Here is a 12,892-nt window from a genome sequence, read left to right on the forward strand (position 1 = left end):
CTTTCACTCTAGTGGTAGCATGAGACGGAGTCTACAACCCACACAAGTGGCTCAGGTAGTGCAGCTCATCTAAGATAGCACATCAATGCGAGCTGTGGCAAGAAGGTTTGCTGTGTCTGTCAGCGGAGTGTCCAGAGCATGGAGGCACTACCAGGAGACAGGCCAGTACATCAGGAGACGTGGAGGAGGCCGTAGGAGGGCAACAACCCAGCAGCAGGACCGCTACCTCCGCCTTTGTGCAAGGAGGAGCACTGCCAGAGCCCTGCAAAATTACCTCCAGCAGGCCACAAATATGCATGTGTCTGCTCAAACGGTCAGAAACAGACTCCATGAGAGTGGTATGAGGGCCCAACGTCCACAGGTGGGGGTTGTGCTTACAGCCCAACACCGTGCAGGACGTTTGGCATTCGCCAGAGAACACCAAGATTGGCAAATTCGCCACTGGTGCCCTGTGCTCTTCACAGATGAAAGCAGGTTCACACGGAGCACATATGACAGACGTGACAGAGTCTGGAGACACCGTGGAGAACGTTCTGCTGCCTGCAACATCCTCCAGCATGACCGGTTTGGCGGTGGGTCAGTCATGGTGTGGGGTTTCTTGTGCTCACCAGAGGTAGCCCGACTGCCATTTGGTACCGAGATGAGATCCTCAGACCCCTTGTGAGACCATATGCTGGTGCGGTTGGCCCTGGGTTCCTCCTAATGCAAGACAATGCTAGACCTCATGTGGCTGGAGTGTGTCAGCAGTTCCTGCAAGAGGAAGGCATTGATGCTATGGACTGGCCTGCCCGTTCCCCAGACCTGAATCCAACTGAGCACATCTGGGACATCATGTCTCGCTCCATCCACCAACACCATGTTGCACCACAGACTGTCCAGGAGTTGGCAGATGCTTTAGTCCAGGTCTGGGAGGAGATCCCTCAGGAGAACATCCGTCACCTCATCAGGAGCATGCCAAGGCGTTGTAGGGAGGTCATACAGGCACGTGGTGGCCACACACACTACTGAGCCTCTATTTTGACTCGTTTTAAGGACATTACATCAAAGTTGGATCAGCCTGTAGTGTGGTTTTCCACTTTAATTTTGAGTGTGACTCCAAATCCAGACCGCCATGGGTTGATAAATTTGATTTCCATTGATAATTTGTGTGATTTTGTTGTCAGCACATTCAATGTAAAGAAAAAAGTATTTAATAAGAATATTTCTTTCATTCAGATCTAGGATGTGTTATTTTAGTGTTCCCTTTATTTTTTTGAGCAGTGTATTTACCTTATCATAAGTAGACATAATTGCAAATTATTAAATTGTTCCAACAACAAAAACATATTTAGTTACGAATTGAACTTGAATTAAATGATTTGACTCTTCACATGGGATGATTTCACTGAACAACAAAAGAAAGGGAATATTGAATGATCACCAATGATTCATTGCATCTCCCAAAAATCTGTAAAATTATAGTCTAGAAACTAAAGCTTTGGTTCTCTTCCTCTCAGGCTTCCATGTCTTCTCCCTGGACCTCCTCAATGTCCTTCTCTTGAACCTCAGACTGAGGCCTCATCTTCACTGTCACTTTCCAACCTTGAGGATGGCTCGTTGTCAGGCTCAAAAAGCCTCAAATTTGAGCAGAGGGCCACACATTTTTCGGCCATTGTATTGTTCGACGTGGTGTGCGCTACCAGTTGAGCTCTAAGGCGGCTGATGTTGGTGGGATTTGGAGGATGATGGAGGCAACAGGGGAAAGATCCTCAGATGTACAAAGTCCCTTCCACCAGGTGGCTGATGAGATATGTTGGCACGACTGCCATATTGCATCTCTACCCTAAAGCCTTTGGTTGGAAGTGTACTTCACCAGACTGCCAAGAACCTTGCCCAGACTAGGTGGCGAGACACAATAGTGATGACACCATAGGCCTTGTTGATCATAAGCTTTTGCCAGTATACTTGGGGTCCAACAAGTACGCTGCAGCGTCTTCACGCTTTTTGATGCATTTCAGAACTGCAGTTTCCTCTGCTTGGAGCAACAGTGAAGTGGGAAGGGCAGTACGGATTTCTTCTCTTACAGCTGCAAGCAGAGTCTGAACATCAGACAGGGAGACAATGCCAGCCACAATCCGTGCTACTGCTATGGGTTTCAGGCTGCTTACCACCCTCTCTCAAAATACATCCAGGAGGATCCTCTTGATGGGGCTGTCCATATTGGCATACTGATATGGCCATTTGTTGGAGAGACTCCCTCCCCTCCAGGAGACTGTCAAACATGAAGACACCACCCCACCCCTTGACCCTTCACACACCTAACCATTTCCTTGTCTCTCGTAGTGTATCCATTGTTTTCAGTGCAATAAAGGCCTTGAGGAGCAGATTCAATGCAGGAGCAGCACAGCCAATGGGTGTGATGTGAGGGTAGGACTCATCCACTTTAGTCCAAGCAGCCTTAATGTTTGCAGCATTGTCGGTCACCAGTGCAAATACCTTCTGTGGCCCAAGGTCCTGGATGACTGTCTTCAGCTCATCTGCAATGTAGAGACCGGTGTGTCTGTCGTTCCTTGTATCTGTGCTCTTGTAGAATACTGGTTCAGGGGTGGAGATGTAGTTAATTATTCCTTGCCCACAAACATTCGACCACCCATCAGAGATTACAATGCAGTCTGCTTTCTCTGTGATTTGCTTGACCTTCACTTGAAGTCTGCATCCAGCAAATGAGTAGATAAAGCATGTCTGGTTGGAGGGGTGTATCCTGGGCGGAGAACATACATACATCTCTTCCAATCGAGCAAGACATACATCAGCATTGCTCGGACTACGTTTCTCCATTGAGTCTAAAAAAAAACCTGATTCCAGGAGGACCATGAGCTGTTGCTATTGAGAAGGTCTCTGATTCATCATTTTCATCTCAAATAGAAGTAGAGGGAATTCTGTCAGAGGTAGCTTGTTGTGAGCGCTGAGGGAAATGTATGCACTTGTCCAGATGATTCTGCATATTTTATCACATGGGATTTGGCACAGTATCTGCAAATGTACACAGGTTTTCCTTCTACATTAGCTGCAGTGAAATGTCTCCACACACCATTTTTCTGTTGAGACTAGCCTTAGTGTTCTTGGGTGACAGGCACTATGGTGGTCTGCTTAAAACATTCTGGTATTACAGACTCAGACAGGGAGAGGTTGAAAATGTCAGTGAAGACACTCGCCAGTTGGTCAGCGCATGCTCGCAGTACATGTCCTGGTAATCCATCTGGCCCTGCGGCCTTGTGAATCTTGACCTGTTTAAAAGGTCGAAAGCGTGATCACAGTCTTCCGGAACAGCTGGTGCTCTCATGCATTTTTCATTGCTACTTGCCTCAAAGTGAGCAAAGACATAGTTTAGCTCGTCTGGTAGGCTTGTGTCACTGGGCAGCTCTCGGCTGTGCTTCCCTTTGTAGTCGGTAATGGTTTGAAAGCCCTGCCACATCCGATGTAGTACGATTCGATCTTTTTCCTGTATTGACGCTTTGCCTGTTTGATGGTTCGGAGGGCATATTGGAATTTCATAAACTTCCAGGTTAGAGTCCCACTCTTTGAAAGCGGCAGTTCTAGCCTTTAACTCCTTTAACTACGCAAGTATAAACACCATGGGACCACGCAGCAGTCATACCACTCAGGAAGGAGATGCTTTCTGTCTCCTAGAGATGAACGTACTTTGGTGAAAAAAGTGCAAATCAATCCCAGAACAACAGCAAAGGACCATGTGTAGCTGGAGGAAACAGGCACAAAAGTATCTATATTTACAGTAAAACGAGTCCTATATTGACATAACCTGAAAGGCCACTCAGCAAGGAAGAAGCCACTGCTCCAAAACCGCCCTAAAAAAGCCAGACTACGGTTTGCAACGGGATATGGGGACAAAGATCATATTTTTTGGAGAAATGTCCTCTGGTCTGATGAAACTGTTTGGTCATAATGACCATTGTTATGTTTAGAGCAAAAAGGGGGAGGCTTGCAAGCTGAAGAACACCATCCAAACCATGAAGCACAGGGGTGGCAGCATCATGTTGTGGGGGTGCTTTGCTGCAGGAGGGACTGGTGCACTTCACGAAATCGATGGCATCATGAGGACTGAAAATGATGTGGATATATTGAAGCAACATCTCAAGACATCAGTCAGGAAGTTAAAGCTTGGTCGCAAATGGGTCTTCCAAATGGACAATGACCCCAAGCATACTTCCAAAGTCGTGGCAAAATGGCTTAAGGACAACAAAGTAAAGGTATTGGAGAGGCAATCACAAAGCCCTGACCTTAATCCTATAGAACATTTGTGGGCAGAACTGAAAAAGAGTGTGCGAGCAAGGAGGCCTACAAACCTGACTCAGTTACACCAGCTCTGTCAGGAGGAATGGACCAAAATTCACCCAACTTATTGTGTGAAGCTTGTGGAAGGCTACCTGAAATGTTTGACCCAAATTAAACAATTTAAAGGCAATGTTACCAAATACTAATTGAGTGTCTGTAAACTTCTGACCCACTGGGAATGTGATGAAATAAAAGCTGAAAGAAACCACTACTATTATTCTGACATTTCACATTCTTAAAATAAAGTGGTGATCCTAATTGACCAAAGACAGGGAATTTTTACTGGGATTAAATGTCAGGAATTGTGAAAACCTGATTTTAAATATATTTGGCTAAGGTGTATGTAAACTTCTGACTGTATACAAAGAAATGTCAATAGAAAAACAGGTCAAATTAAACAAACATGCAGCTAGTTTGCCGTCTGTCTAACTTCAGTCTGAAGTATGTAGGTGGCTAGCTAGCAAGGGGGAAGAGCCTCCATAGCAACCATTTTTGGGTAGTTGTGCTTTGCATGGCAGTCAGAAAGAGACCATGTCACAGCCATGATAAATGTCCTAACACATGGCCTCATGTATTATTGCTTAAGTATAAAAGCTGATTGACTGGAATGTTGCGCAAGCTGGGAAAACTAAATCAAAGCTTCATTCCTCTAAGACAGTCATGTAACTGGAGCAGAGATCAAGTGGTGGAACACATCATGTTGCTGTCTTTTCCCGCTCTGTCCTTCCTCTCTTGTGGTCCCAAAGGGAGGAACACGACTGAAACCATTTCTGAGAGGAGTTCAAACAAACAGAGTAACCATGCATTAATAGTGAACTGAACTGCCATCCAAGCAATAAACACCTCACGCCCTGGTACTCCACAAGGAGTCCACTCAGCCCGTACTCTGCCTGCCAGCCAGGCTGCCTACTGTATTGAGTTCTAGTGAGCCACCTGAGAGCACAGTTTCCACAGCAGAAGCACAGGGAAGAGCACCCCGGGTGACACAGGTACTTACTGTATAGAATGACCGAGATGGAGAGAGACAGGGAGAGAGAGCATGCAGATGGTCAGAGTGAGAGCATGACCACACAAGGGAAATAAAGAGCATGCAATGGAAGGTGATTCATGTTCTCTCAGACAGTCAAGGCCACTGATTCTAAGATCCAACAATGCTTGAATTATGAATGTATATGAAGATAAGAGACAAGGAAAGGAATAAGGAAGGCATTACAGATACAATGCCTCTCAGAGAAATGACGGTGGGTCAGCTACAGACATTTATGGTACTGTACAAGTCAGTCAGAGGGGCAATCACTTTGTTGTGAGGAATATCAGCCTCCTGACATCCAAGCAGCAAACTTGTCTCACACCAGTGAATCTCCCCATCCTCTAGCCATCACTACATCCTTCTCCAATTGCTTCTCTCCTCAGAAAGCAATGGAATGACACACTAGGCGTGTGAAACTACCACATGCTAGAGGGAGATAGCACAAAACTTCACAGTATTGAAGAAAAATTTATTATCAGGCGTATTCATTGCCAATGACTTATCCTCCTCCAAAGCATGAAGAAAATCCTGTGTAATTAATTACCTGCTATTCTTCAGTTGACTGCTATATTGAGAACACCCTATCCACCTTATGCTTTGCCCTACATTACCCAACCACCCTGTCCAATTCCTCAAATTCTCAGCCTCCTTCGTCACCAAGCATCCCAGAACGCAGCACTCCCTTTGGGACCAAACTCCTTCTCTTCCCCTAGCTCTTTGTATGCTCTCATTTTCTCCCTCCCTCTCTCACTCCCTTCTCTCTGTGTCACAAACCAAGCATCTATAGTTAACCAGAAACAGAGGGAGGGTGTGTGTGCACATTGCCACCAACTCTGTCCAGCAGAAATGTGTCCAAAAGAGTTTGTCTGCAATGCTGGGCCCAGGGGCCACCAGTACCAGTGACTCGACATGACACACAAGTATAGCAACACTGAACCAGACACCGGCTTAGCAAGAGCTTAGTACAACTAGATACTTACACATTACATGACAAATTCATTAAGTTTTGTGATTAAGTAAATCAGAAACCTAAACGGAACTTAAAAGCAGCATGAAATTCTATTAAAACTTGTTATCTAAATTAGAAAGCAAACTGCATTTGAAAGAGTTAAGCCTTGTTTTATTTTAGAAGTTCTATGCATGTCATTTCCTATTAGTTAAAGTTATTGGGAATATAGTCTACTGGGCATTACCATGACTTGCACACTGCCACACTGAAAGGAAGAATACAGAGGGTGAGATGTAAGAGGCTTTAACAAATAGGGGGGCGCAGAATTGGCCCAGCGTGTTCCAGGTTAGGTGAGGGTTTGGCCAGGGTAGGCAGTCATTGTAAAATACGAATTTGTTCTTAACTGACTTGCCTAGTTAAAGGTTAAATAATATAAAAACAAACAAGGAGGAATGGCACAGGGAGAGGGAGAAAGTGATATGGGCATTCACAAGGAGGAGAAGAATAGTGATTGAGTGAATGTGTCAAAAAGACGAGCGGAAGACCATTTCCTTCGTGATCAACCTTCTTGGAGACAACACACACACTTACTTATGAACATACTAAAAACGCAGGTTGACCAAACGTGTACTCACGGACCACACACACGTTTTCCTTCACCACTGGTGGTGTGCAGCTCAGTGTTTCCGCTGCAGTCATTTAGTGGTGGCACGCCACAGCAAAATCATTCATGAGGCCACGAAGCCTCATTTTTTAAAAATATTTGAATAAAAGTATGTGGAAGCGCACTGAAGATATGCTAGAACAGTCCTCATTTACTATTCCTCTGCTAACTAAATGAGTAATGAATAGAAAAACCACAACCCCATAGTATAACAGAAATGATATATTTACCTAGTCTGCTTGTTGTTGTGTGTTCTATGCAAGAAACACTATAAATACAAAAGTGGACATCCTTTCAAATGAGTAGATTCAGCAATTTGAGCCACACCTGTTGCTGACAGGTGCACAAAGATCAAGCACACAGCCATGCAATCTCCATAGACAAACACTGGCAGTAGAATGGCCTTACTGAAGAGCTCAGTGACTTTCAAAGTGGCACCATCATAGGATGGCACTATTCAACAAGTCAGTTGATACAATTTCTGCCCTGCTAGAGCTGCCCCGGGCAACAGTAAGTGAAAAAATAGTGACATGAAGTGTCTTCTGTGAGAAGTACAGGCACGGGGTGTATCACATTACAGAGTACACCGAACATTAGGAACGCCTTCCTAATGCGGAGTTGGCTGGATGTTCTTTGGGTGGTGGACCATTCTTGATACACACAAAACTGTTGAGCGTGAAAAACCCAGCAGTGTTGATGATCTTGACATAAACGCCTGGCACCTACTACCATACCCTGTTCAAAGGCACTTAAATCTTTTGTCTTGTCCATTAACCTTCTGAATGTCAAACATACACAATACATGCATCAATTGTCTCAAGGCTTAAAAATCCTTCTTTAACCCCTTCATTTACACTGACTGGAGTGGATTTAACAAGTGACCATCGCTTTCACCTGGATTCAGCTGGTTAGTCCATCTTGGAAAGAGCAGGTGTTCTTAATATTTTCTATTCGCAGAGTACATTCCGTGTTTATGCTAGTTTTTTGGTACAAAATTCATCAATACACGCTAAATAGTAAAGATATTACATTTGGGATCTAGTTAATGATTTGCCCATGGTAAATGCAGATAGGTAAACCCATGCTTCAGCCTATTTATTTATAGCAAGTATTCTGCGTCAAGTGGGATACAGGTGATCATTCTTTTTGCTAACAGCATACCTGATAATATTGTCCAACCTATATGCAAGGACCAATAGGTCATTTTATTTTAATTCATTTTGGTATAGAATGTCCTTTTAAAAAGTCAGCAGAACAGCTTCTCAGAGATGTACTACCTAAACTTGTGCAATTTGATCACTGATCTTTCATTGTCAGTTTTTACCAATTTGCAACAGACAGAGACCGAGAGCGAGCCAGACAGAGACCGAGAGCGAGACAGACAGACAGAGACCGAGAGCGAGACAGACAGACAGAGACCGAGAGCGAGACAGAGACCGAGCCAGACAGAGCCCGACAGACCGAGCCAGACAGAGCCCGACAGACCGAGACCGAGAGCGAGACAGACAGACAGAGACCGAGAGCGAGACAGACAGACAGAGACCGAGAGCGAGACAGACAGAGACCGAGAGCGAGACAGACAGACAGAGACCGAGAGCGAGACAGACAGACAGAGACCGAGACAGACAGACAGAGACCGAGAGCGAGACAGACAGACAGAGACCGAGAGCGAGACAGACAGACAGAGACCGAGAGCGAGACAGACAGACAGAGACAGAGACCGAGACAGACAGACAGAGACAGAGACCGAGACCGAGCCAGACAGAGCCCGACAGACCGAGAGCGAGACAGACCGAGAGCGAGCCAGACAGACAGAGACCGAGAGCGAGCCAGACAGACACCGAGACCGAGAGCGAGCCAGACAGACACCGAGACCGAGAGCGAGACAGACAGACAGAGACCGAGAGCGAGACAGACAGACAGAGACCGAGAGCGAGACAGACAGACAGAGACCGAGAGCGAGACAGACAGACAGAGACCGAGAGCGAGACAGACAGAGACCGAGACCGAGAGCGAGACCGACAGACAGAGCGAGAGCGAGCCAGACAGAGAGAGCGAGAGCGAGCCAGACAGAGAGAGCGAGCCAGACAGAGAGAGCGAGCCAGACAGAGAGAGCGAGCCAGACAGAGAGAGCGAGCCAGACAGAGAGAGAGAGCGAGCCAGACAGAGAGAGAGAGCGAGCCAGACAGAGAGAGCGAGCCAGACAGAGAGAGCGAGCCAGACAGAGAGAGCGAGCCAGACAGAGAGAGCGAGCCAGACAGAGAGAGCGAGCCAGACAGAGAGAGCGAGCCAGACAGAGAGAGCGAGAGCGAGCCAGACAGAGAGAGCGAGAGCGAGCCAGACAGAGAGAGCGAGAGCGAGCCAGACAGAGAGAGCGAGAGCGAGCCAGACAGAGAGAGCGAGAGCGAGCCAGACAGAGAGAGCGAGAGCGAGCCAGACAGAGAGAGCGAGAGCGAGCCAGACAGAGAGAGCGAGAGCGAGCCAGACAGAGAGAGCGAGAGCGAGCCAGACAGAGAGAGAGAGCGAGCCAGACAGAGAGAGAGAGCGAGCCAGACAGAGAGCGAGAGCGAGCCAGACAGAGAGAGAGAGCGAGCCAGACAGAGAGAGAGAGCGAGCCAGACAGAGAGAGCGAGCCAGACAGAGAGAGCAGCCAGAGAGAGAGCGAGCCAGACAGAGAGAGCGAGAGCGAGCCAGACAGAGAGAGCGAGAGCGAGCCAGACAGAGAGAGCGAGAGCGAGCCAGACAGAGAGAGCGAGAGCGAGCCAGACAGAGAGAGCGAGAGAGCCAGACAGAGAGAGCGAGACAGACAGAGAGAGCGAGCCAGACAGAGAGAGCGAGCCAGACAGAGAGAGAGAGCGAGCCAGACAGAGAGAGCGAGAGCGAGCCAGACAGAGAGAGAGCGAGCCAGACAGAGAGAGCGAGAGCGAGCCAGACAGAGAGAGCGAGCCAGACAGAGAGAGCGAGAGCGAGAGAGACCGAGAGAGCGAGAGCGAGCCAGACAGAGAGAGCGAGCCAGACAGAGAGAGCGAGAGCGAGCCAGACAGAGAGAGCGAGAGCGAGCCAGACAGAGAGAGCGAGAGCGAGCCAGACAGAGAGAGCGAGCCAGACAGAGAGAGCGAGAGCGAGCCAGACAGAGAGAGCGAGAGCGAGCCAGACAGAGAGAGCGAGAGCGAGCCAGACAGAGAGAGCGAGCCAGACAGAGAGAGCGAGAGCGAGACAGACAGAGAGAGCGAGAACGAGCCAGACAGAGATAGCGAGCGAGCCAGACAGAGATAGCGAGCGAGCCAGACAGAGATAGCGAGCGAGCCAGACAGAGATAGCGAGCGAGCCAGACAGAGATAGCGAGCGAGCCAGACAGAGAGAGCGAGCGAGCCAGACAGAGAGAGCGAGCGAGCCAGACAGAGAGAGCGAGCGAGCCAGACAGAGAGAGCGAGCGAGCCAGACAGAGTGAGCGAGCGAGCCAGACAGACAGAGAGAGCGAGCCAGACAGACAGAGAGAGCGAGCCAGACAGACAGAGAGAGCGAGCCAGACAGACAGAGAGAGCGAGCCAGACAGACAGAGAGAGCGAGCCAGACAGACAGAGCGAGCCAGACAGACAGACAGAGCGAGCCAGACAGACAGACAGAGCGAGCCAGACAGACAGAGAGAGCGAGCCAGACAGAGAGAGCGAGCCAGACAGAGAGAGCGAGCCAGACAGAGAGAGCGAGCCAGACAGAGAGAGCGAGCCAGACAGAGAGAGCGAGCCAGACAGAGAGAGCGAGCCAGACAGAGAGAGCGAGCCAGACAGAGAGAGCGAGCCAGACAGAGAGAGCGAGCCAGACAGAGAGAGCGAGCCAGACAGAGAGAGAGAGCCAGACAGACAGAGAGAGCCAGACAGACAGAGAGAGCCAGCCAGACAGAGAGAGCGAGCCAGACAGAGAGAGCGAGCCAGACAGAGAGAGCGAGCCAGACAGACAGAGAGAGCGAGCCAGACAGACAGAGAGAGCGAGCCAGACAGACAGAGAGAGCGAGCCAGACAGACAGAGAGAGCGAGCCAGACAGACAGAGAGAGCGAGCCAGACAGAGAGAGAGAGCGAGCCAGACAGAGAGAGAGAGCGAGCCAGACAGAGAGAGAGAGCGAGCCAGACAGAGAGAGAGAGCGAGCCAGACAGAGAGAGAGAGCGAGCCAGACAGAGAGAGAGAGCGAGCCAGACAGAGAGAGAGAGCGAGCCAGAGAGAGAGAGCGAGCCAGAGAGAGAGAGCGAGCCAGACAGAGAGCGAGCCAGACAGAGAGCGAGCCAGACAGAGAGCGAGCCAGAGTTTAGTTGTGAACATTGGAATTTGCTCACTGATCTCTTTCATTGTCAGTTTTTACCAATTTGCAACAGACAGAGAGCGAGCGTGACAGCGAGCGAGCCAGAGAGCGAGACAGACAGAGAGCGAGCCAGACAGAGAGCGAGCCAGACAGAGAGCGAGCCAGAGTTTAGCTGTGAACATTGGAATTTGCTCACTGATCTTTCATTGTCAGTTTTTACCAATTTGCAACAGTCAGAGAGCGAGCCAGACCGACTGAGCCAGACCGACTGAGCCAGACCGACTGCCAGACCGACTGCCAGAGAGAGCGAGCCAGAGAGAGCGAGCCAGAGAGAGCGAGAGCGAGCCAGAGAGAGCGAGAGCGAGCCAGAGAGAGCGAGAGCGAGCCAGAGAGAGCGAGAGCGAGCCAGAGAGAGCGAGAGCGAGCCAGACAGAGAGCGAGCCAGACAGAGAGCGAGCCAGACAGAGAGCGAGCCAGACAGAGAGCGAGCCAGACAGAGAGCGAGCCAGACAGAGAGCGAGCCAGACAGAGAGCGAGCCAGACAGAGAGCGAGCGAGAGAGGGCCAGACAGAGAGCGAGCGAGCGAGAGCGAGCCAGACAGAGAGCGAGCGAGCGAGAGCGAGCCAGACAGAGAGCGAGCCAGACAGAGAGCGAGCCAGACAGAGAGCGAGCCAGACAGAGAGCGAGCCAGACAGAGAGCGAGCCAGACAGAGAGCGAGCCAGACAGAGAGCGAGCATTGGAATTTGCTCACTGATCTCTTTCATTGTCAGTTTTTACCAATTTGCAACAGACAGAGAGCGAGCCAGACAGAGTGCGAGAGCGCGAGCCAGACAGAGAGCGAGACAGACAGAGCGAGACAGACAGAGAGCGAGACAGACAGAGAGCGAGACAGAGTTTAGCTGTGAACATTGGAATTTGCTCACTGATCTTTCATTGTCAGTTTTTACCAATTTGCAACAGTCAGAGAGCGAGCCAGACCGACTGAGCCAGACCGACTGAGCCAGACCGACTGAGCCAGACCGACCGACCGAGCCAGACAGAGACAGAGAGCGAGCGAGCCAGAGTTTAGCTGTGAACATTGGAAGAGCAATCTGATCAAAAAATATATATATTTTTACTTTTATTTAACTAGGCAAGTCAGTTGAGAACAAATTGTTATTTACAATCACGGCCTAGGAACAGTGGGTTAACTGCCTTGTTCAGGGGCAGAATGATTGGTTTTTACCTTGTTATCGATCTAGCAACCTTTCAGCTATTGGCTCAACGCGCTAACCACTAGGCTACCTGCCGCACCGAGCTAATATGACGACTGCAACATAATGCAGTATTGGGAGGCGCTTAATAAAATAAAGACCATAAATTCCCAGAACAAAGTAAAGTCCAGAGTGTGGCAGCAGCACTAGTCTAAGCCCTGCTGCCGGGCCAGTGTTGGAAAATAGTCTAAAATAACCTGACATTGCTTAATTAGTAGGAGCATAACTGCCCGCAGAACAAGATTATAACTGCTGATACTGAATAAGCAGCAGCTGTTGCAATTTGAACCAGAATAAATCAGCATTATAGGCCCTCAAACTCTGTTTTAAAAAAAATAAAATTATAGACATCTTCTCACGAGCCTTAC

At 48.9% G+C, this 12,892-nt stretch overlaps 1 protein-coding gene across 5 annotated transcripts in view; it reads right to left on the reverse strand.

The window, feature by feature from the left end:
* LOC118378535 (hormone-sensitive lipase-like) overlaps window positions 1-12,892 on the reverse strand; it is a 52,558-nt gene that overhangs the window by 26,629 nt on the left and 13,037 nt on the right. The window lies entirely within an intron of this gene.

Source organism: Oncorhynchus keta, chromosome 34, assembly GCF_023373465.1.
Source record: "Oncorhynchus keta strain PuntledgeMale-10-30-2019 chromosome 34, Oket_V2, whole genome shotgun sequence".
NCBI classification, from domain to species: Eukaryota; Metazoa; Chordata; class Actinopteri; order Salmoniformes; family Salmonidae; genus Oncorhynchus; species Oncorhynchus keta.